At 54.3% G+C, this 25,543-nt stretch overlaps 1 protein-coding gene across 1 annotated transcript in view; it reads left to right on the forward strand.

Annotated features, from left to right (window-relative positions):
- The window catches only part of agbl4 (AGBL carboxypeptidase 4), a 1,365,393-nt gene that overhangs the window by 1,430 nt on the left and 1,338,420 nt on the right, over nucleotides 1–25,543 (forward strand). The window lies entirely within an intron of this gene.

A 25,543-nucleotide genomic window follows, 5' to 3' on the forward strand; every position in this document is an offset into this window, starting at 1 on the left:
TAAACTAAACTGGCCCCCAGAAGTGTGAAGTACAAAGTCTTTAAATACTGAGTAAAACTAACTAAATAACATATTATTTGGTAGAATTTCTTCAAATTCAAAGTTTCTTAATGACATGGGGAGTTTTGTGAGTACCTTCATTTTAATTGTAAAATTTCTTTACTATTTTCATTTATTATTCACATTCAGTACTCTGCATATTTACTTGGTAGTATTCCTCCAAATTCAAAATTTCTTAATGACAGGTGGGTTGTGGCTGTCTATGCGGGATCCTTGTTTGAATAATAGAATTTCTATGCCAATGGCATTAAAGTACAGTGTGAAGAATAAAATAATTTTAGCTGTCCTAAATGCATGAATTTGCACAATCTGAACCTAGTTTCTGATGGCTGTGCCTCTAATACAAAACTAAATGCTATTTCACACTCATGTGGATGCTACAGGGATGCCTGTTACGGGAAATTAAAAATATATTGGTTCAATCTGTTCTCTTCTGAGTTGTAGCAGAATAAAAGGAGTGTTATTTGACCTGGGAATTTGATAATGTGGATGAATGGTGTTCACCAGGACCAACCTCCTTTGATCAAGGGAACATTTTACCAAGAACTGCAATTAAAAATAAACATTACATTATAAATTCTCGAGTGAGCAGCTAGCTCTAAACATAGGTAGGATACAGGAAGTGAATACTTGCTAGTTTTAAGAAAACAATTATATTGCAGCAAGAAAACTCAAAGTCAGTTGTGCCCAAATACACTAGCTCCTCTAAAATTAAGCATTGAGTTCCTCAAGTTGATCTGAAACTTTTATATGTTAATTGTGGTATGTGTGTGTCTGACATTTTGACACTGTATTTGGAGTACATGAGCTCCCATTTTTAGTTTTGCTGTCATTTATATAAGAAAGCTGCTTTGTATGTTGCTTGTTCAAATATACATGAAATTGGCTCACATACCACCAATGGAAACTGCAAAACTCTGAACAAAAGATTAGCTGCACCCATGTAAAACTCTGAACAAATGATTACCTGCACCCATTTAACAGGTAAGTGACACCAACATTTTGTTAGATTTCCTTTCTCAACTGTCTTCGCAAATTAAAGTAGGCATTTTGCACTAATCTCTCCAGTCAGGAATGTTTGGGACCAAGCCATTTTTGGATTTTGGAATTTTCTGGTTCGTGAAACACATTACAACACCCAACCAGAAGCATTTGAACTGCAAAACACAACAGATAAAATATTTACCTGAAACCTAATATTGATAAATGAGTAATAAGAACTGTTGTACTTATCCCAAATCTGTATCTTCCATGTTTCCATTCCCAAAGTTGTACTAAAATATGCCCATGATGTTGAGGGATGAGGAGATGCAAGTCAAGCGGCACTTACATTACTGGCAGCACAACTAATTAAACATTTAGTAATTTGGACACTAGTAGTTTCACCAGAATTACTTGATGAAACGAGTCACAATCAGTTGATGAACATTCTGGATCTGAAAAGTGCTTGGATGCTCTGTACCTGTATGGTTTGCCATTCAGTTTATTTGCCAAGATAATGTCAAATTTAGTGCCCTGATGATCACCTGAGTAGGATTCTGCAATGTTGAAAACTAAACTAAACAATGCATATTGCTGGACAGTTTGGTCTTGTACTACAGCACCTTGGATGGTTTGATCAGTATTGGTGATGACAGCGCTTGGCCAGTGGCCAGTTGCACTTGCTGAAGCTCACCCTGATCCTGTAGTTTTGTAAACAATTAGATTGGTGCTGTTTGTATTTTCTGCTCCAGAGATGGGCACAATTGAGGTCAATTCCTACGCTGCATTTTTTGAGCTAATGCATTGCTGTAGGCATCGGAGCAGAATCTGAGGAATTAACCAGGGGAATGTTGCAGGAGAGCCCTGCAATACCCAGAATCTCTGCACAGAGATCAGACAAGCAGCTGGAAGGCAGAGTGGATGTAAAATCTGCTGTAATTTCTAAGGTTGAAAACTCCAGTAATATCTCAGTGAGCCTGAGAGTGCACCTGTGGTCGCATGATAGAATTGCACAGACCGATTCAGATGTGTTCAAAGAGGCATTGGATATGGGTATTGAAATGATCTGACTCCCATCTGAAGGCTGGACAACACTGCCTATATTAATAGGCAAGATGGCAGCGAACTGAGTCTGAGCGCTGGACTTATTAACTCCTTGTAGCTGCTGTGAGATGGACATCAGCTGATCCGATCCACTATCCTCATCCGGTGGACTTGCTTGTGTCTCTCAAAAAATATATGGACAACTGGTGTATCTGAACAACGGCTTTCCAGACTGGAGAGGTGACAGTGTATAACCAACAGCAAAATTTAAACTGTACACACCGGGTAGCACAAGTGGCTAGCACTGTGGCTTCACAGCGCCAGGGTCCCAGGTTCGATTCCCCGCTGGGTCACTGTCTGTGCGGAGTCTGCACGTTCTCCCCGTGTCTGCGTGTGTTTCCTCCGTGTGCTCCAGTTTCCTCCCACAAGCCCCCTTTAAGCTGGGACTGCTGGATCATTTTCATGAAAATGACCCAGCAGTCTCAGCTTAAAAAGGACTTGCTGCATACTTTCTTAGATGTTTCTATGGAGGACTTGGAGTGCTTGGGCCTGTGAACACTCCTGGTGTTAACCCCTTGTTAAGACACCCTGGGCGAGTGTGTGGTCTGTTCCAGCTCCATAGACCTTGGGAGTCCCAACATAAGTGAATTAACCAATAATTTAAGTATTTTCCTGAGAACTTTAACCCTTGACTGCTCCAGTGAGTTACAGGCACCAGATTTGTAAGTAAAACATTAACAAACTGCATATTTATAGCAAGAGTAAAAGATGAACATATAATGGAACAAGGAAGTGTTGCAAATCATCGGTGAGTTCGGATCTTTTAAGGACTACGATTCATTAGAACTCCCAGATGGCATGTCTTCCTCTGTGGAATCGTCTTCACACAGGAGATTCAGGTCTGTCGGTTTGTGCAATTCGATCATATGACCACAGGTGCACTCTCAGGCTCACTGAGAGATAACTGGAGTTTTCAACCTTAGAGATTGCAGCAGATTTTACATCCACTCTGCCTTCCAGCTGCTTGTCTGATCTCTGTGCACAGATTCTGGCTCTATCATGAAGAGAGTTCTCAGACTAGGCTTTTCCCAGCCATTCAGACAGAGGACGAAACTATTACAGACTTGGTGGGAGAATGTGATCACAGCCTTTCAAAGCAGTAGTCCTCTTCACAGGTCTGGCTACTGCCTGCTGTCTTTTAAACAGGAATGCCCCCCACAGATCCGGCTGACAGCCTCTTAAATTGCTTGGCAAAGAGAGGGTGCCTTGAAGCTGCTTTATATTTGGATCTTTCACAGAACTGACAAAATGGGGCTTGCTTCTCCTATTCCAGAATTTCTGAAAAGCTCCACCAATCCCAAACGAGAATCGATCCAAGGCCCAGATATCAAACAAGCTGATTTGCTGCTTGCCAAGTCTATCAGCATGACATCACAGGCTATGCCACAGAGCACACTGAATCCAAGGGTTCTGCTGGATCACTCCACATAGCAGCTTGCAATGGGGGTGGGGGAGGTATTTTAGTTCAAAGCCAAACGTCTGTGATTTAAAAACCAGCCAACAGGCATTAAAAGAGAAACACAAAACAGACAAGGGTTTTAGCAAGTTCCTTACACTGTTTAACAATGGTACTGTCAGCTTTACTGATTGGAAACTGCTTTATCGATCTTTCCTGTGAAGTCATGATTCAATATTGCTAAAATCTGTGGAACTTGGAATCTATTTCTTTGCTGTTCCTTTTGCTCTTGTGAGATTATGGTTGTAGTGGTTTGAGGTCAGTCATCTCAGCCCCAGGACATCACTGCAGGAGTTCCTCAGGATAGTGTCCTAGGCCTTACCACCTTGAGCTACTTTATCAATGACCTTCCTTTCAACATAAGGTCAGATGTGGGGTTGTTTGCAAAGGTCAGGGGCAAAATTCCCCGTTATCGGTGCAAAGTCCGCCGATCGGCGCAAAAAACGGCGCAAATCCGACTTGCGTCACGCCGCAAAATTCGGCGCGAAGTCTCCGGCCCGAAATGGGCTAGCAGCGACGTGACGGGATCCGCGCTTGCTCACGTGGTTCACGCCGTGCAGCGTCATACACGCCACACGGCGTGGCGGCTCATAAGGATGCGCTGCTCCCCCCCACCCGGCTGGAACACCCAACCGGATGGCCGGCCGCCGCTCAGCCCCGAGGTTCTAGTCACGGGATGTGGAGGCGCTCCTGGACGCAGTGGAGCAGAGGAGGGGGGCCCGGTATCCCGGGCACGGCCGCAGAGTTGCCCCACGCCACAGCCGACGTCTGTGGAGGGAGGTGGCAGAGGCCGTCACCGCTGCGGCCCTGACACCACGGACAGGCACCCAGTGCCACAAGAAGGTGAACAACCTCGTCAGAGCAGGCAGGGTGAGCCACCCCCCCGCCCGATATCCATATCCCCCCATATCCCCCCTCCCCCTTATCCCCCCTCCCCCATATCCCCCATATCCCCAAGTAAATCCAGCCCTAACCTTAACCTCTGCAATACACGCGCAACCGATGGCGTGCATTCATATACCTGTCTAACACTGTTGCCTTTTACCCCTGCCACGCCCCCCCCGCCACAGGAGAAACGCGCACACAACACCAGGGAGCATGTGAGGACTGGAGGAGGCCCCACTGATGAGAGGCCACTGACCGAACACGAGGAAAGGGCCCTGGAACTGGCTGGCGGACCTGAGGACCGGGAGGTTCCTGATGCAGAGGTCGGGGGCATACTAGCAAGTGAGCCACCGACAGCCCGTCCCCATATCCCCCCTCCCCTATATCCCCCTCCCCCATATCACCTGATCACTGCCTGCATGCTTCATTGTGTATCGCAGGAGCAAACGTCGAGGCACCCATCCCCGCAGATGCAGACCGCCCGCAGGATGCCCCTCGGAGGCCACGGGAGACGGAGAGACCCGGACCCTCCGGCATGCGACGCCCGCAGGATGCCCCTCGCACACCACGGGAGACGGAGAGACCCGGACCCTCCGGCATGCGACGCCCGCAGGATGCCCCTCGCACACCACGGGAGACGGAGAGACACGGACTCTCCGGCATGCGACGCCCGCAGGATGCCCCTCGCACACCACGGGAGACGGAGAGACCCGGACCCTCCGTCATGCGATGCCCGCAGAATGCCCCTCGCACACCACGGGAGACGGAGAGACCCGGACCCGCCGGCATGCAACGCCCGCAGGATGCCCCTCGCACACCACGGGAGACGGAGAGACCCGGACCCTCCGGCATGCGACGCCCGCAGGATGCCCCTCGCACACCACGGGAGACGGAGAGACCCGGACCCTCCGGCATGCGACGCCCGCAGGATGCCCCTCGCACACCACGGGAGACGGAGAGACCCGGACCCTGCGGCATGCGACGCCCGCAGGATGCTCCTCGCACACCACGGGAGACGGAGAGACCCGGACCCTCCGGCATGCGACGCCCGCAGGATGTCCCTTGGAGACCACGGGAGACGGAGAGACCTGGAGCAACAGGGAGACGACGCCCCCGTCACGTGCGGGTGCGACGACGCAGGCGTGTGTCACCCAGCGACGAGAGGGGCAGCCACAGGCCCCCGTCACAGCCGAGCTAGGACACCCCTACCCAGGACACCCCTACCCAGGACACCCCTACCCGGGACACCCCTACCCGGGACAGCATTACCCGGGACAGCACTACCCAGGAAGACTAAATACCGGACAGTGACACAGAGTGGATTGGTGGAGACGAACCCTCACCCCAAAGTGCCATGGACTCAGAGTGGGACTCAGAGCACGACACAACGCCACTGCTGTCACCAACACCCTCCACCATCGCAGAAACACTTACCTCGGTTGGGCACTTTAGTGATGAGGCGTCTGGTACACTCACTGGTGCGCACAACACAGCCGTCCCGGTACAGCAGGTGGAGGTAGGAGCAGCAGAGAGGCCGGGTGGTCGGAGGGCAGCCCAGCCCAAGCGAACATCTGCCGCCCAGATGGAAACCGGGTTCCTGGAGTTACCACACCCACCCATAGATCCGATGCAACCACCGACCCGGAGACGAGCGAAGAGGGTGACGGCCGGCTTGCGGCGGCTGCAGTCGCAGGTGGAGGAGTCCACCCGCGTCCAGGAGCTGGGAGTGGTGCCGGTCATACGTGCCACCCAGGCCGACACCGCACGGGTGGCGTCCGCGGTGGAGGCAATGGGTGCGACGGTGTCAGACATGGGGAACGGTTTGCGAGGCCTGGGGCTTTCCGTGCAGGCGACGTCTGTGGCCCAGGACATGGCTGCCCTCTCACAGGAGGCCATGAGCCAGTGCCAGCGCCAGATGGCAGAGGCGCTCAATGCCATGGCCCAGTCTCAGCAGGTCATGGCCCAGTCTCAGCAGACCATGGCCCAGTCTCAGCAGGCCTTGGCCCAGTCTCTGCAGGCCATGGCCCAGTCTCAGCAGGCCATAGCCCAGTCTCTGCAGGCCATAGCCCAGTCTCTGCAGGCCATCGCTGAGGGCATCGGCGCCATTGGCCATGTGCGAGCCGGCGTCGCACAGTCACAGACAGGGTTTGCCAATTCCCTGGGCTCCATGGCTGCAAACCTGCAGACCCCTGTCGATACCAGCACGGGCCTCCAGGACTGGCAGCGCCAGATGTCGGGGGGGCGTCGGATGGCCAGTCCGTTCGCATCCCCCACCCATGTAGAGGTCTGGGGGCCATCGGGCACCCCGAGGGAGGAGGAGGTGGTGTGGTCCGTCTCGGGTCCCCCTGTAGGGGAGGTCCCGGAACACCGCGACACCTCGGACCCCCCCCCCCCCTTCCGTCCCAGGTGCATCAGGTGGGCAACAGGCAGGACAGGCTGTCAGCTCGCCATCCCAGTCGCCCGGGCCGCAGCCTGGCCCACCTAGGCCAGGACGCCCCAGGAAACGGCCGCCAAAGGGATCCCGTGTCAGAGGGCAGGAATCACAGGAGTCCACCTCCAGTTCTGCTGTATCGTCTGGGGAACCACGTAGACGTAGTCAAAGGGCCCGTAAGGCCAAACAATTAGACACTGAGTAAGTTGGCACGGGTGCAGGGCACAGATGAGTTTTAGGGGCTTGGGCACGTGCATGAACTCCTTTGGTTATTAAAGTCAATGTTACACCTACAGAAGCTGCCTTTGTGCTCTGTACGAAGCGTGCGGGGGTGTCATGTACGTTGAGCGCAAGTGTGTGTGTGTGTGAGGGGTGGTCTTACCTCAGCCCCAGGTGAGTCTGCCCCTTCCCCCTGGGCCGCCATCAACATCCCCCCGGGCAGAGGACGGGACCGTGCGCTGCAGTGTCACAGCCGCATGCAGAGATTGTCCGGGTGGATGGTGGTACTGTGGCCATGGGTCAGACATAGTCCAACGATGTGGAGCCAGGAGCTCATCGCAGGGCGGGTTGTCATCATCCTCCATGGCCTGCAATAGACACGTGTCCACCCGCAACTGTGTGAGCCCGGCCATTGTGCCGCAGGTAGATCGGCAATGGGGGGGGGTGTGCATGCGGGTGGGGTTAGGGAGGGGGGTGAGGGTGCTGGGTGGGTGGATGGGTGGGGGGTGTGGGTGGTCGGCTGTTGCCATGGTGTGCGGTCTGTGGCCGTACTACCCGTTTCCCACGCCCATCTAGTCAGTGAAGCGGGCGGCTATCAGCCTGTCCCGTGCCCGCTGGGCCAGCCGGTAACGGTGGACAGCCACCCGCCTGTGTCTAGCCCGTCTGCCCTGACCATTGCCCCCATCCCCCTCATCTGGGGAGGACTGCGCCTCTTCCTGCTGCTCCTCCACTCCGCCCTCCTCTGCCTGCGGCACATCGCCCTCTGCTGGGCTATGTTGTGCAGGACGTAGCACACCACAGTGATGCGGCCGACCCTATCTGACCGATACTGGAGGGCGGCCCCACAGAGGTCCAGGCACCTGAAACGCATCTTCAGCACGCCAAAGCACCTCTTTATCACTCCCCTTGTCGCTACATGGGCATCATTGTAGCGGTTCTCCGCTTCATTGCGTGGCCTCCGTATAGGCGTCATCAGCCACGATCGCAATGGGTAGCCCCTGTCGCCCAGCAACCAGCCCCTCAGCCGGGGATGGCGTCCCTCGTACATGCCGGTGATGGATGACCGCGACAACACGTATGAGTCGTGTACACTGCCTGGGTAACGGGCGCAGACGTGCAGGATCATCATGCGGTGGTCGCAGACAACCTGTATGTTCATCGAATAGGTCCCCTTCCGATTGGTGAACACAACCCTGTTATCTGCAGGTGGCCGCACGGCGACGTGCATCCCATCAATCGTGCCCTGGACCATGGGGAACCCGGCCACGGCAGAGAAGCCCACGGCCCGGGCATCTTGGCTGGCCCGGTCCACAGGGAAGCGGATGTAGCGGTGCGCCATGGCATATAGGGCATCTGTCACTGCCCGGATGCACCGATGCACCCATGTCTGCGATATGCCGGACAGGTCCCCACTCGGTGCCTGGAATGACCCCGTTGCATAAACGTTCAGGGCCACCGTAACCTTGACGGACACGGGGAGAGGGTGGCCCCCGCCAGTGCCACGCGGTGACAGGTGTGCCAGCAGGTGGCAGATGTGTGCCACGGTTTCCCTCCTCATCCGGAGTCTTCTCCTGCATTCCCGGTCCGTGAGGTCCTGGTATGACTGCCGGGGCCGGTACACACGGGGCGCCCTCGGGTGCCTCCGTTGCCGTGGGGCCGCGACGTCCTCCTCCCCCTCCTCGTCCTGTCGGTCAGGTGTCCCTCCAGCCTGGGCGGCTGCCGCCTACCCCTCTGCGGCAGCCTGCGCCGCCCCTCTGGCACGCTCCTCCTCCTCCTCCTCATCCAGGGCAACATAGACATTAGCGGCTGCCGCCACGGCGGCCAACATCGCTGGATGATCGGAAAACATGACGGCCTGGTGGGGTGGGGTTGGGGGGGTGGGGAACGACGACATGTCATCATTGCCCATATCCCCTCCTCCCCCCAGCCAGGTGGCATGGACCGCATGGGTCCAACTGTTGGAGGCTGGCCCCTGGCCAGGTGGACCAACTCACTTGCCCTCGCATCCCTCTCCCCGGCACGGGCCCCCCATCCTCCTCCCCGGCACGGCCCCCCCCATCCCCCACTCCGGCACGGACCCCCCCCCCCCCAATCCCCCTCCCCGGCACGGACCCCAACCTCCTCCCCGGCACGGGGCCCCCCATCCTCCTCCCTGGCACGCCCCCCCCCCCCAAACCCCTCCCCGGCACGGACGCCCCCCCCATCCCCCTCCCCGGCACGGACCCCATCCCCCTCCCCGGCACGGACCCCATCCTCCTCCCCGGCACGCACCCCCCCCCCCCCATCCCCCTCCCCAGCACGGACCCCAACCTCCTACCCGGCACGGGCCCCCCATCCTCCTCCCCGGCACGGCCCCCCCCAACACCCTCCCCTGCACGGACCCCCCCCCCCATCCTCCTCCCCGGCACGGACCCCATCCTCCTCCCCGGCACGGACCCCATCCCCCTCCCCGGCACGGACCCCCCCCCATCCCCCTCCCCGGCACGGACCCCCCCCCATCCCCCTCCCCGGCACGGACCCCCCCCCCATCCCCCTCCCCGGCACGGGCCCCCCATCCTCCTCTCCGGCACGGACCCACCCCCCCCCCCCCATCCTCCTCCCCGGCACGGGCTCCCCATCCCCCTCCCCGGCACGGACCCCCCCCCCCATCCCATCCCCGGCATGGACCCCCCCCCGTCCCACTCCCCGGCACGGACCCCAACCTCCTCCCCGGTACGGGCCCCCCATCCTCCTCCCCGGCACCCCCCCCCCCATCCCCCTCCCCGGCACGGACCCCATCCTCCTCCCCGGCACGGACCACCCCCCCTCCCCGGCACGGACCCCCCCCCCATTCCCCCTCCCCGGCACGGACCCCATCCTCCTCCCCGGCACGGCCCCCCCCCCATCCCCCACCCCGGCACGGACCCCCCCCCCCGGCACGGACCCCAACCTCCTCCCCGGCACGGACGCACCCCCATCCCCCTCCCCGGCACGGACCCCCCCCCCCCATCCCCCTCCCCGGCACGGACCCCCCCCCCCATCCCCCTCCCCGGCACAGACCCCCTCCATCCCCCTCCCCGGCACGGACCCCATCCTCCTCCCCAGCACGGACCCCATCCTCCTCCCCGGCACGGACCCCCCCCATCCCCCTTCGCCGGCACGGGCCCCCCATCCTCCTCTCCGGCACGGACCCACCCCCCCCCCATCCCCTTCCCCGGCATGGACCCCATCCCCCTCCCCGGCACGGCCCCCCCCCATCCCCCTCCCCGGCACGGACCCCCCCCCCATCCCATCCCCGGCACGGACCCCCCCCCCACCCCACTCCCCGGCACGGACCCCAACCTCCTCCCCGGCACGGACCCCATCCTCCTCCCCGGCACGGACCCCCCCACCCCATCCTCCTCCCCGGCACGGGCCCCCCATCCTCCTCCCCGGCAGTGACCCCCCATCCCAGCACTCCCCCGGAGCCCAGCCCACTCTAACCACCTCCCCCGCCGCACACACACACACAACCCTAGACACACCTCTCCCTACACATTCAGACTGCGGCCACGCCATCGCCTGCCCAGCGGCCAACCCCCCAGGCCGTCACTCACCTCCACGCTGGTCGGCGGGAACCTGGAGCACAGGTTGACGCCGATTAAAAGGAGGTTTGATTTACGTCGACGTGACCCGTGATCACGTCGACGGGACTTCGGCCCATCTGGACGGGAGAATATCGGCAGGCCCAAAATCGGCTGCCTTGCGCCCACCCGTGCCATTCTCCGACGTCTGCGGCGCCATTAACGCCCCACCGACCTTTCTCCCTTCGGAGACTTCGGCAACCGGCGGGGGCGGGATTCACGGAGGCCAACGGCCATTCTCCGACCCGCTGGGGGGTCGGAGAATGACGGCCCAGATGTGGGGTTGTTTGCAAAGGTCAGATGTGGGGTTGTTTGCAAAAGATGTTTGCTAATGTTCAGCACCATTCGCGACTCCTCAGACACTGAAGCAGTCCACGTGCAAATGCAGCAAGACCTGGACAATATCCAGGCTTGGGCTGACAAATGGCAAGTAACATTCACCTCACACAAGCCAGACATTGATCATCTCCAGTAAGAGAGAATCAAACAATTGCCCCTTGACATTCAATGGCATTGCCATCATTGAATCTACCACTGTCAAAATCCTGGGAGTTATCATTAACCACAAACTCAATTGGACGATCCATATAGAGCAGGCCAGAGGTAGTAATCCTGCGGCAAGTAACTCCCCTCCTGATACCCCAAAGCCGACAAGGCACACGTCAGAAGTGTGATGCAATTCTCCTCACTTGCCTGGTTGTGTGCAACTCCAACAACACTCTTGAAGCTCAACACCTGCTAGGACAAAGCAGCCCGCTTGATTGGCACCCCTTCCAGAAACATTCACTCCCTCCACCACCGACGCACTGTAGCAGCAGTAAGTACCATTTACAAGATGCACTGCAGGAACTCACTAAGGGTCCTTAGGCAGTACCTTCCAAACCCATGAACACTAGCATCTAGAAGGACAAGGGTAGCAGATACATGGGAACATCACCACCTGGAAGTTCCCTTCCAAGTCACTCGCCATCCTGACTTGGAAACATATCACCGTTCCTTCAATGTCCGGCCTTGACATTGATTGTTGGCTGTGACCTAGAACAAAATCACGATGAGTTATCTAAAGGGCCAACTGACACATGGCAGAATCAGGTGATCCAGCAAATGTGTTTAATCAGCACAGTTCCGCAGATGTTTGCAGGTAACGTGTATCTGTTTAAGCTTTCTCTGAAATATCCATTGTTTGCCACTGTTCACAGGTGGCAGTCAACTTCAACATTAACAACTTTCCCTGATCGTGGCATTGTAGATTTGTCTAGTTAGTGTATGGTCCTTTCCAGAGATGCCCGAGGCAAGCGAGTGAGGTGTGATGGGTGAAAGGTCAAATCAGACCCTAGATTTGATAAGGATGCCCTCTGGGCTGTGTCCACTTGACAGAAGCTACTCATGCCAGCTGATTCGAGGACGACACGTCTGTTGATAAGACGTGCATCCTGGAGAGAGGTTGCTGCGGAGGTCAGCAGCATTAGGTCGGTGCGGCACACTTGGACACAATGACAGAAGAGACTCAACTATTTCCTGAGGTCTGCAGGGTGAGCCTTTCAGTGGCAACCATGGAGTGAGCGGTCTGCAGGGTGAGACTTACTGGTAGCGGTCATGGAGTCAGCGGCCGCACCTTTGGTAGCTCCCGCTCGAGGTGGAAGTTTCCGGTCCTTTCCCTCTCTGAAGGGTGGAAGTTTGGATGGAAAGAGGTGTAGGAGTGCCAGGAGAAGGTGTAACCCCTCTGGTGTGGCTGGTGGATGGATCCACGAACTAGGAGTGGGTTGAAAAGAAAGGAGTTGTTGGAGCAGGAGAGTCTTTGAGGTGCGCCACAGGTTAAGATGGCGGATGGCAAAGGGTCTGTTCTGCATGCCTAGTGGTCAACGGAGCAGCTGGTGGATTTTTTAAATGATAAGTTCAGCCAGCAGAAAAGGGAGGTCCTGGAGGACTAGGCCAAGATGGTAGAGCCACTCAAAGCAGGGATTGACTGAATGTAACAGAGGCTGGATTCCCAGGGACAGGCGATCCAGAAAGTGGAGCAGGCGGTGAGGGAGCACAAGGAGCAGCTCACCTTGTTGGTGGCCGAGGTGGGGGTGATGCAGGAGACCCAGAAGACGCTGAAGGAGAAGGTGGAGGATCTGATGAATCGCTTCAGAAGGCAAAATTTGAGGATCGTGGGGAAGCCTGAAGGCATCGAAGGTGCGGAGGCTCGCACATGTGACCAAATTGCTGGAGAAGCTGATGGGGGAATGGCCTTTGACCATCCTCTGGAGGTTGACCGAGCGCACAGGGCATTGATGAGGCTGAAAGTGGGCGAGTCACCAAGGGCGATAGTGGTGTGGTTGCACCGTTTCTTGGACAAAGAGAAGATTCTTCTGGGGTCGAGGCAGGTGAGGAAGTGCACCTGGGATGGGAACGAGCTGCGGGTGTACCAAGACCTGGGTGCAGAACTGGCGAAGAGGAAGACCGTGTTTAATCGGGTCAAGGCTGCCCTCTTCAAGAAGGTGTTGAAGTTTGGAATGCTGCACCCAGCACACCTCTGGGTGACTTTCCAGAATCGAGAATACAATTTTGGTACGCCAGAGGATGAGATGGTGTTCTTGAGGGACAATGAACTGGCAGAAGAAAGAGGACACTGAACTTGTGAGGAGGTGTTCTCTTTTGATTGTCCTTGGAAAACTTTCTCTCCTTTGAAATGTTTTCTTGGGTTTGGTGGTGGGGTGCCTGGGGAGCATCAAATGAGTGCACCTTTTTTCTGTTTCCTTGTTTCTTGAAGGAGTGTGGATGGGGGCAGGAAGGGGAATCAGGGGGGTTAGGAGATTTGGAGGTCTGCTATGCCAGCTGGGCTAGTTAACGAGAACACGGGGGGGGGGGGGGGGGGGGGGGGCGTCAGGAGGTAGGTGCAGGGGAGTGGGATGGAGCTGTTTTGTTTGGTAGACGGGTGGTTGGGGGGCTGCTGACAAGATTGTGGTTGTTGTGACACAGTTGGAAATGGAGTGATGATGGTGAACATCCAAGGGTGGGCCTGGAGGGTGGCGTGACACGGGCCGGGGGCTGGCCCAAAAAAGGATTTGATTGATCAGCAGTGGAGGGGGACGGGGAGCACCCCCCCCGAGCAGAGTGGTCACATGGAACATGAGGGGGCTGAATAGGCTGGTCAAACGGTCACGTGTGTTCGCGCACCTGAGGAGTCTTAAGGCGGACGTGGCTTTTCTACAAGAGATGTATTTAAGCTTGATGAAAGGATGGGTCAGGCAGGTGTTTCATTCGGGACTGGGCACGAAGACAAGGGGGCAGATATGGGGGGCAAGGTTTGTGATGTTTAGTAGTGGGAAGCTGGAGGGGATGCCGGTGGTCCTGGTAAATGTTTATGCCCCAAATTGGGATGATCTGGAGTTTATGAGGCAGGTGCTGGGGAGGATTCCTGACCTGTACTCTCACGGTTGATCATTTGGGGGGGGGGGGGGAGAGAAATTTTAACATGGTCATTGAGCCAAGCATGGACCAGTTGAGCCCGATGTTGGTGAAGGTGTCGGCGGTGGCAAAGGAGCTGAAGGGATTTATTTATGGGGGGGACGGTTTGGGAGGTCGAGGGCGATGGAATTTTCGTATTTCTTCCATGTCAACAGGGTGTAAAAACGAAATGAAATGAAATGAAAAATGAAAATGAAAATCGCTTATTGTCACAAGTAGACTTCAAAAAATGAAGTTACTGTGAAAAGCCCCTAGATGCCACATTCCGGCGCCTGTTCGGGGAGGCTGTTACGGGAATTGAACCGTGCTGCTGGCCTGCGTTGGTCTGCTTTCAAAGCCAGCGATTTAGCCCTGTGCTAAACAGCCCCTGATTGTACTCCCGGATTGACTTTTTTGTGGTGGACAAGGCGTTGATGGCGGGGCTGGTCGATTCAGAGTGTTCTGTGATTGTGGTCTCAGACCATGCGCCGCACTGGGTGGATTTACAAGTGAATTGGGGGGCGGGGGGCTCCCTCCACCCACAGTGGAGCCTGGATGTGGGACTGTTGGAGGATGAGGAGGTATGTGAGCCGGTGAGGGCTGCCATTTGGGATATGTGGAGCTGAACGGCACTGGGGAGGTCACGGCCGCCACACCGGGAGGCACTCAAAACTGTGGTTCGGGGAGAGCCTATCTCGATTCAGGTACAGAGGGAGAAGGCGGAACTGGCAGAGATGGCAAGGCTGGTGGAAGAGATTCCGAGGGTGGACAGTAGGTATTCGGAGGCTCCGGAGGCAGGGTTGTTGAGGGAGAGGCTCCAGATGAATTTGGATTGGTGTCCACGGGAAGTTGGCAGGGCAGTTGCGAAGGGCCAGGGGGACAATATAGGAGCAGGCGAGCAAGGTGTTGGCCCACCAGCAAGGTATTGGCTCACCAGCTTAGGAAACAGGAGGCGGTGAGGGTCATTGGTAGAGTGAAGGACGGGATGGGAAGGATGGAGCTGGACCCAGCGGGGGTAAATGGGGTGTTTGAGAAATTTTACAAGAGGTTGTATGAGTCGGAGACCCCGGTTTGGGGGGTGGGGGGCCTATATGGCGGTTCCTGAATGGGTTAGAGATTCCCAGCATGGACGAGGAGTTGGTGCAAGGATTGCGGGCCCCTATTGTGTTGAGGGAGGTGATGGAGAATAGGGAAGTGATGCAGGCAGGGTAGGCCCCGGGCCCGGATGGGTTCCCAGTGAAATTTTATGAATAGTTTGGACTGGGACCATTGCTGGTGAGGGCAAATGAAGCTAGGAAGAGGGGTGAACTCCCTCCTACACTGTCACAGGCATCCATCTCCCTGATACTGAAAAAAGATAAGGATCCCGAACAGATTGAATCATACTGTCCGATATCGTTGTTGAATGTGGACACAAAGGTGTTGTCTTCGCGAATGGAGGACTGTGTCCCGGGCATGATAGGTGAGGACCAAACGGGGAGACAGGGAGGAGAAAGGGAGACAGTTGTCGGCAAATGTGAGGAGGTTGTTTAATGTGATTATGATGCCCTCGGAGGGGCAGGAAGTGGCAGTGGCGATGGATGCGGAGAAGGCTTTTGACAGCACCTGTGGGAGGTGCTGGGACAGTTCGGGCAGGGGTTTGTGGATTGGGTCTGGTTGCTGTATAGAGTGCCGGTCGCAAGTATGCAGATAAACTGGGTGAGCTCGGGATATTTAGAGCTGCACTGTGGGATGGGGCAGGGGTGCCCCCTCTCCTTGCTGCTTTTTGCCTTGGCTATAGAGCCATTTGCAATGGTGCTGAGAGCATTGATGGACTGGAGAGGGATTGTGCAGAGGGGCGTTGAGCACAGGGTTTCGCTGTATGTGGATAAACTGTTATATATCTTGGACCCATTGGGGGGCATTGGCAGCATTATGGGGAATTTGGAGGACTTTGATCTGTTCTCTGGGTACAAGTTGAATACGGGAAAGAGCGAGGTGTTCCCAATTGAGACCAGAGGCTAGGAGAGGAGATTGGTGGGAACTGCCGTTCAAGGTGGTGTGGGCGAGCTTTAGGCATCCAGGTGACGCGGAGTATGGCACAGCTCCATAATTTAAATTTGACTCGGCTGGTGGAGTAGTTGAAGGGGGATTTTAAGAGGTGGGATATGCTGACACTGTTGTTGGCGGGCCGTGCTCCATGGCAGACCCGGACCACAGAGCTGGACCCAAAGAAGAAATCCCCGAGCGGCTGCGCGTCGACCCTCAACACCCGCACAAACATTTCCCGGCCGCCTATGAGGCCCATCCTGCCCTCCAATCGACCCGCCCCAGACCAGTGCGGCCGCGGACTGAGTCTGTAGCCGCCACGCGAGTATCCCGACCGGCTGGACCACATTAGATCCACACTGTCGGGACTTTGGCCGGTCGGGGGTGGAGAATGGCGGAGCGGGCCTCTGGCAGTGGCCCCAGGTAGATCCTAGGCAGCGCGGCGTATTCGCGGAGTACGCCGATTTTCAGAGCCCGCAGAATTGGGGAACTGCCGCTGGTCCCGATTCCTTGCGGGAAAATAGATTCTCTGCCCCTGTGCCGGCTGCGATTTTGGCGTCTGGGTGCGGAGAATCCAGCCCAACTGGTGGGGAGCAGAGCCCTCCTTCCAAGGGGAACGTCATCCTATTTGGGTCTTTTAGACAGAGATCTTTGACTTTGCTGACAATTCGTTACAGACCTATTAGTGTGTGGTGGTGCTAATTTCCTTTCCAGGGCTTAGATTTAAATTCTGTTAATTGAACTTTCCTTATGTGCAGCCTGCAACATAGTACCTCTGGAATTGCACCTTTTGTGACTAATTTAATGTCAGTGGGTGATAGATATCCAAGTTAAATAGTGTTTAGTCACTGAAGAGTGCGATGTGGTAAACCACTGTTGTACCTATATGAGAGGATGTACGGTAGAACCTGCACTACAGGTTTGCCTGTGTCCCTGCCTGCTGGTTCCGTCCAGGAGGTGGGGTATAAATATGCGTGTCCCCCAGCTCACAGCCATTTTGCCAGCTGCTGTGGGAGGCCACACATCTGATAGCAATAAAGCCTCAGTTTGAATTCAACTTTCGTCTTTAGTCAAATGGATTGTGCCTCAATTTATTGCTATCAGTTTCGAAGGATGGACCTCCGTAATAAACCGGATCGCCTGCGGCTGGATTCTCACTCAAGCAACGCCAGAAAGGACTTCCAGCACTGGCTAGCTTGCTTCGAAGCGTATATCAACGCGGCACCAACTCCTGTTCCGGAGGCTCAGAAGATTCAGATCTTATATTCCTGAGCTCCAAAGTCTTGCCACTAATCCAGGATGCGCCGAACTACGCCAAGGCATGACTCGACTCAAGGACAACTACGAGCAGAAGACAAACACGCTCTTCGCCAGGCACGCACTCGCCACTCGCTCTCAACTACCTGGTGAGTCCATAGAAGACTTCTGGAGGGGCCTAATCCCACTAGTCCGGGACTGTGACTGCCAGGACGTTACAGCCAAGGAACACTCAGACCTCCTTATGCGGGACGCCTTTGTGACTGGAATTGGGTCATATCAAGCGCCACCTCGCAGAGACTAAAACGCTAGCGCTCTCCATGACGGTCGCCCTGCGCAACATCCAGTCCTCGCCCCCAACCACGCGGCCCATCTCTCCTACGCTTCGTGGACCCCACAGACAGCCGCCCCAGCGGGGCACTGCCCACCCAATACGCCTGCGCTACAAGCCAGCCAGTGAACCCCGGGGGGCCCCGATGCTATTTTTGTGGCCAGCAAAAGCGCCCCCGCCAACGCTGCCCGGCCCGTGCTGCCCTTTGTAAAGCCTGCGGGAAGAAGGGCCACTTCGCCGCGGTGTGCCAGGCCCGCTCAGTAGCCGCGATCGCCCCCACCTCCCCCAGTCACGGACAATGGGCGCCGCCATCTCCTCCTTCCCCCCCCCCCAGACCACGTGCGACCAGTGGGCGCCACCATCTTCCCCTCCGCGCAACACGTGCGTTTCATGGGCGCCGCCATCTTGTCCCACCCCCGCAACGTGCGCTCCATGGGCGCCGCCATTTTGTAGCCTGCAAGATCTTCGGGCGCCGCCACCTTGTCTACCCCTCAGCACATGGGCACCACCAGCGTTCCAGGACCTGAACTCAATGGCCGCCCCATTACCCGACGACCAACCAAGGTTCGCCTCCATGTCACTCGACCAGTCTCGCCCGCATAACCTGACCAACGCATCCACCAGCGTGAAAGTCGACGTCCATGTAACCTCTTGCCTACTGGACTCCGGGAGCACCCAAAGCTTCATACACCCGGATACGATAAGGCGCTGCTCCCTCACGATACACCCCGCCAATCAAAAAATCTCCCTGGCCTCTGGATCCCATCGCGTAGCGATCCGGGGGTACTGTACGGTCACGCTCACGGTCCAGGGCGTAGAATTCCACAGCTTCCACCTCTACGTTCTCCCTAACGTCTGCGCTGCACTAATCCTCGGCTTGGATTTCCAGTGTAATCCCCAGAGCCTAACCCTGAAATTCGGCAGACCCTTACCACCCCTTACTGTGTGCGGCCTCGCGACCCTAAAGATTGACCCACCTTCCCTCTTTGCCAATCTAACCCCAGATTGCAAACCCGTCGCCACCAGGAGCAGACGGTACAGCATCCAGGACAAGATCTTCATCGGGTCCGAAGTCCAGCGGCTGCTTCGGGAAGGCATCATCGAGGCCAGCAACAGCCCCTGGGGAGCTCAAGAGATAGTAGTTTAAACTGGGGAGAAACACCGAATGGTCGTGGACTACAGCCAGACCATCAACCTGTACACGCAGCTCGATGCGTACCCCCTCCCACGCATATCTGACATGGTTAACCAGATTGCACAGTACCGGGTCTTCTCAATGGTAGACCTGAAATCTGCCTACCACCAGCTCCCCATCCATAAATCGAACCGTCCATACATCGCCTTCGAGGCAGACGGCCGCCTATACCACTTCCTTAGGATCCCCTTCGGCGTCACTAACGGGGTCTAGGTCTTCCAAAGGGAGATGGACCGAATGGTCGACCGGTACGGTTTGCGGGCCACGTTTCCGTACCTAGACAATGTCACCATCTGCGGCCATGATCAGCAGGACCATGACGCCAACCTTGCTAAATTACTCCGCACATCTACTCTCCTAAACCTCACTTACAACAAGGAGAAGTGCGTGTTCAGCACAAACCGCTTAGCCATCCTCGGCTATGTGGTCCAGAACGGAGTTCTGGGGCCCGACCCCGACCGCATGCACACCCTCATGGAGCTCCCCCTCCCCCACTGCCCCAAGGCCCTCAAACACTGCCTGGGGTTCTTTTCATATTACGCTCAGTGGGTCCCAAACTATGCAGACAAGGCCCGCCCACTCATACAGTCCACCCATTTTCCCCTGACAGCCGAGGTCCAACAGGCCTTCGCCTGGATCAGAGCTGATATTGCCAAGGCCACAATGCACGCTGTAGATGAAACATTGCCCTTCCAAGTAGAAAGCGACGCATCAGACGTCGCCCTTGCCACCACCCTCAATCAGGCAGGCAGGCCCGTGGCATTCTTTTCCCGCACCCTTTCTGCCTCTGAAATTTGGCACTCATTCGTCGAAAAAGAGGCCCAAGCTAGCGTTGAAATTGTGCGGCATTGGAAGCATTACCTAGCCGGCAGGAGATTCATTCTCCTCACTGACCAACGGTCGGTAGCCTTTATGCTCAACAACACACAGCGGGGCCAGATCAAAAATGATAAAATCTTGCGGTGGAGAATTGAGCTCTCCACCTATAATTACGAGAATATGTATCGCCTTGGCAAACTCAACGAGCTCCCAGACGCCCTATCCCGAGGTACATGTGCCAGCGCACAGGTAGACCGACTCCGGGCCCTGCACGACAGCCTTTGCCACCCAGGAATCACACGGTTGTGCCACTTCATTAAGGCACAAAATTTGCCCTACTCCGTCGAGGAAGTAAGGACAATCACCAGGGACTGCCAAGCCGCACTTCTACCGGCCGGACCGCGCACGCCTGGTGAAGGCCTCCCGCCCATTTGAACGCCTCAGCGTGGACTTCAAAGGCCCCCTCAGCTCCACCGATCACCACACATATTTCCTCAGTGTGATCGACGAATACTCCCGATCCTCCTTCGCCATCCCATGCCCCGACATGACGTCTGCCACCATCATTAAAGCCCTCAATTTGATCTTCACTCTGTTCGGTTTCCCCGCCTACACCCACAGTGACAGGGGATCCTCATTCATGAGTGATGAGCTGCGTCAGTTCCTGCTCAGCAGGGGTATCGCCTCCAGCGGAACGACAAGCTACAACCCCTGGGGAAACTGACAGGTAGAAAGGGAGAATGGGACAGTATGGAGGGCTGTCCAGCTGGCCCTACGGTCCAGAAACCTCCCGGCCTCCCGCTGGCAAGAGGTCCTCCCTGATACACTACATTCCATTTGCTCATTAATCTGCACTGCCACTAACAAACACCGCATGAACGTCTTTTTGCCTTCCCCAGGAAGTCCACATCTGGGGTGTTGCTCACGACTTGGCTCACAGCTCCAGGAACCGTGCTTATCTGTAAACATGTCCGACTCCACAAGGCAGACCCGTTAGTGGAGAGGGTACACTTGCTCCACGCAAACCCCCAGTACGCCTACGTGGCATTCCCCGACGGCTGCCAGGATACTGGTCCCCCCCCCCAGGACCGTCCGTTCTCCCCCTACCCACGCCCGTCGATGAAGAGGATTTTGGCACGCTCCCGGAGTCACCTACGACCAGGTCAGCACCAACATCGCTGTCACCACTTCGTCGTTCCCAAAGGACCATTAAGGCCCCGGACCGGCTGAACCTCTGACTGGTCCACCGGATGTCAAAGGACATTTGTTTTGCTTTGTAAATATTAAAATCATTATTGTACGTAGTTATCCACCACCTCCACCGAACTCAATTTTGACAGGGGGTGAATGTGGTAAACCACTGTTGTACCTATATTAGAGGATGTACGGTAGAACCTGCACTACAGGTTCGCCTGTGGCCCCTGCCTGCTGGCTCCACCCAGGAGGCAGGGTATAAATATGCGTGTCCTCCAGCTCGCAGCCATTTCGCCAGCTGCTGTGGGAGGCCACACATCTGATAGCAATAAAGCCTCAGTTTGGATTTGACTTTCGTCTTTAGTCAAATTGATCGTGCCTCATGTGAAACAGATTATTATACTTAAATCAGGATTTACTGTATTTACAATATTAATACCAACATAGTTTTAGATTAGTTCCAATGGAAAATAGAAGGTATTTCATGTGGAAGATTGTTAGCAGTAGTAAAGTTGAAAACAGCAGACAACTATCAAATCTTAATCCTAAACTTGAGAGCACATTTCCTTACTCCTCAGTGCAATTTATTTGCTCCTGTTTCCTGTGGCGTCTCTGAGCTAGTTTACCAAATGTGCCAAATTGTGGTTTGGTATTCCCAAGGGTTGAGATTGCTTTATATAAAACTCTTGGAAGCTAGAGAAAGAAGATGACTTTTACTGAGGCTATCCTTGCTGGATTTGAGGCAAAGTCTCTCAGGTAACAGGAAAATGTAAAATGCAATACTTCATATAGTTTTATTTGCAAGAGCATCAAGAATTGTTAGGTAAGTAGCCACCCAGAGTAAACAAAAAAGGTGGACAAAATGCTCTAATTGTTCTATTTCTTTCACAACTAGTCTGAAGCAACAAATTTAATACTCAAAGTTAAACTGCAAAATTGAAATATGAAAACTTGTGTATTAACTTTACTAGGTGTATGATTGTTTTAATTCGACTGTTATGGGTAACAGGAATAAATGTGGACCATTCAGTCCAAAGATGTGCAGGTTAGGTGGATTGGCCATGCTAAATTGCCCTTAGTGTCCAAAAAGATTGGGTGGGGTTGCTGGGATAAGGGGTTAGAGTGATTGTATGGGCTTGGATAGGGTGCTCTTTCCAAGGGCCGGTGCAGACCCGATGGGCCGAATGGCCTCCTTCTGCACTGTGATTTCTATGATTCTATGATTCCGTCCCTGAAGTTTGTTCCACCATTCAATTAAATCATAGTCGATCTAATTCTCATTTACCTGCCTTTGGTACCAGATTTAACAAAAGTCTGTCAGTCACAATTTTTAAAATTTAATAACAACATAATAATTATAATAAGTTATTGCCACAAGTAGGCTTCAATGAAGTTACTGTAAAAAGCCCCTAGTCGCCACATTCTGGCACCTGTTTGGGGAGGCTGGTATGGGAATTGAACCCGCGCTGCTGGCATTGTTCTGCATTACAAGCCAGTTGTTTAGCCCACTGTGCTCAACCAGCCCCTTTAACTTGATCCATCATTCATAGCCTTTTGGGGAAAATATTCCAGACTTTGCCACCATTTTATGTGAAAAATACTTCTAATTTTAGTCCTGAATGGCCTCTTTTTCCCCAAGATAATGTCTCATATTCTGGATTTCAAGGAGAAGCAAAGGAAATAGCTTCTTTGTAGCTACTGCATCATCTTTTAAACATAATTTTAAATACATCAATGAAAAAAAAATCACTCCTCAACTGTCTAAACTCAAGGGAATGCAAGCCTTGTTTAAGCCAACTGTATCAGCCCTGGTATCATTTTGTGAATGAGCACTGCACCCCCATCCAAGGGCAATTATAGTCTTCCTGAACAGTCCAAAGATGTGCAGGTTAGGTGGATTGACCATATCTTTTTATTAAAACAGTAAAAATATATACAAGGCCAAACGGTACAAGCACTAATTTTGTGTTGGAGAAACAGGGTAACCTCCCCATAGTATCAACGTACAGGGAGGGGGGCGTAGGATACTCTGATTATTAAAACAGTTCACAACAGTTGTACAAAAAAGAAACAGTACAAGCACTATACTTTGCACTAGAGAGACCAGATACCCTGACTTGTACCAACAGAAGGGAAAGGAAGGGTGACTTAAACTTCCCTAATATTGATTGAACCCTCCTTACTGGAAATGGTTTGGATGGAGCAGACTTTGTCAGGTGTGTACAGGAAGGATTCCTGACTCAATATGTAGATAGGCCGACTCGGGGGAAGGCCATATTGGATTTGGTGCTTGGCAACAAACCAGGCCAGGTATCAGATGTCTCAGTGGGAGAGCATTTTGGTGACAGTGACCACAACTCCTTGACCTTTACTATAGTCATGGAGAGGGATAGGAACAAACAGTATGGGAAGGTATTTAATTGGGGAGGGGAAAATTATACTGCTATTAGACAGGAGCTGAGGAGCATAAAGTGGAACAGTTGTTCTTGGGGAAATGCACAACAGTAATGTGGGGGTTGTTTAAGGAGCACTTGCTGCGAGTGCTGGACAGTTTAGTCCCACTGAGACGAGGAAGGAATGGTAAGGTGAAGGAGCCTTGGATGACAAGAGAAGTGGAGCTTCTCGTCAAGAGGAAGAAGGAAGCAAGGATCTGGCACGGCTCGAGAGGGTTACAAGGTAGCTAGGAAGGAACTCAAAAATGGATTTAGGAAAGCTAGAAGGGGGCATGAAAAAGCCCTGGTGGGAAGGATTAGGGAAAACCCCAAGGTGTTCTACACTTATGTGAGAAATAAGAGGATGACCAGAGTGAAAGTAGGGCCGATCAGGGATAGTGGAGGGAACTTGTGCCTAGAATCTGAGGAGGTAGGGGAGGCCCTAAATGAATATTTTGCTTCAATATTCTCTAGAGAGAGGGACCTTGAAGCTCATGTGAACAGCGTGAACCAGGTGAATAGACTCAAACAGGTTGATATTAAGGAGGATGATGTGCTGGACATTTTGAAAAGCATCAGGATAGATACGTCCCCTAGGCCTGATGGGATATACCCAAGGTTACTGCGGGAAGCGAGGGAGGAGATTGCTGCGCCATTGGTGATAATCTTTGCGTCCTCATTCTCCACTGGAGTAGTACCAGATGATTGGAGGGAGGCAAATGTTGTTTCCCTGTTCAAGAAAGGGAATCGGGAAATCCCTGGGAATTACAGACCAGTCAGTCTTGCGCATGTGGTGAGTAAAATATTGGAAAGGATTCAGAGAGATAGGATTTATAATTATTTCGAAAAATGTAGTTTGATTAAACATAGTCAGCATGGCTTTGTGAGGGGCAGGTCATGCCTCACAAGCCTCATTGAATTCTTTGAGGATGTGACGAGACGCATTGATGAAGGTCGGGCAGTGGATGTGGTGTATATGGATTTCAGTAAGGCATTTGATAAGGTTCCCCATGGTAGGCTCATTCAGAAAGTTAGGGGGCATGGGATACAGGGAAATGTGGCTGTCTGGATACAGAATTGGCTGGCCGAAAGAACACAGCGAGAGGTAGTGGATGGAAAGTATTCCGCCTGGAGGTCGGTGACCAGTAGTGTCCCACAGGGATCTGTTCTGGGACCTTTGCTCTTTGTGGTTTTTATAAATGACTTGGATGAGGAAATGGAAGGGCAGGTTAGTAAGTTTGCCAATGGCACGAAGGTTGGTGTAGTTGTAGATAGTGTCGAGGGCTGTTTCAGGTTACAACAGGACATTGACAGGATGCAGAGCCTGGCTGAGAAGTGGCAGATGGGGTTCAACCTAGATAAATGTGAAGTGATTAATTTTGGAAGGTCGAATTTGAATGCTGAATACAGGGTTAAAGGCAGGATTCTTGGAAGTGTGGAGGAACAGAGGGATCTTGGGCTCCACGTGCATAGATCCCTCAAAGTTGCCACCCAGGTTGATAGGGTTGTTAAGAAGGCGTATGGTGAACTTCCGGTTGCGGCTATGCCTAGGTAGGTCGCACGTTCGGCAGCTCCTGCTGAGAACGGACTTTGGGGCTCTTCAGAGGGGCCCCTCTGGCAATTGTTCGACGGCCTCCAATGTGGGAAGGTGACAGCAAGGTCCCCCCGACATTATATGGATTGGACCAGGAGTGGAGCGGTTAAAAAAATGATCCTGGTGCAGCGAAAAGTGCGAGGGAAGAAAAGGAAGATGGCGGTGGGTGGAGACCAAGCAGCATGGGCATAGTGGACGCAGGAACAGCAGGAGTTTCTTAAACGCTGCTTCGAGGAGCTGAGGACAGAAATGCTGGCGCCAATGAAGGCGGCGATTGAGAAGCTTGTGGAGACCCAGAAGGACCAAGGGGCGGCGATGCGGGAGGTGCTGCAAAATGCCTCGGAGAACGAGGACGAGATCTTGGGCCTGGCGGTGAAGTTGGAGGCGCAGCACAAGAGTTGGGCGGAAAAATTCGAGGACCTGGAGAATAGGTGAGGAGGAAGAATCTACGGATTCTGGGTCTCCCTGAAGGAGTGGAGGGGCCTGATGCCGGGACATATATGAGGACGATGCTCAATTCGTT

The sequence above is a fragment of the Scyliorhinus torazame genome, chromosome 7, assembly GCF_047496885.1.
Source record: "Scyliorhinus torazame isolate Kashiwa2021f chromosome 7, sScyTor2.1, whole genome shotgun sequence".
NCBI classification, from domain to species: domain Eukaryota; kingdom Metazoa; phylum Chordata; class Chondrichthyes; order Carcharhiniformes; family Scyliorhinidae; genus Scyliorhinus; species Scyliorhinus torazame.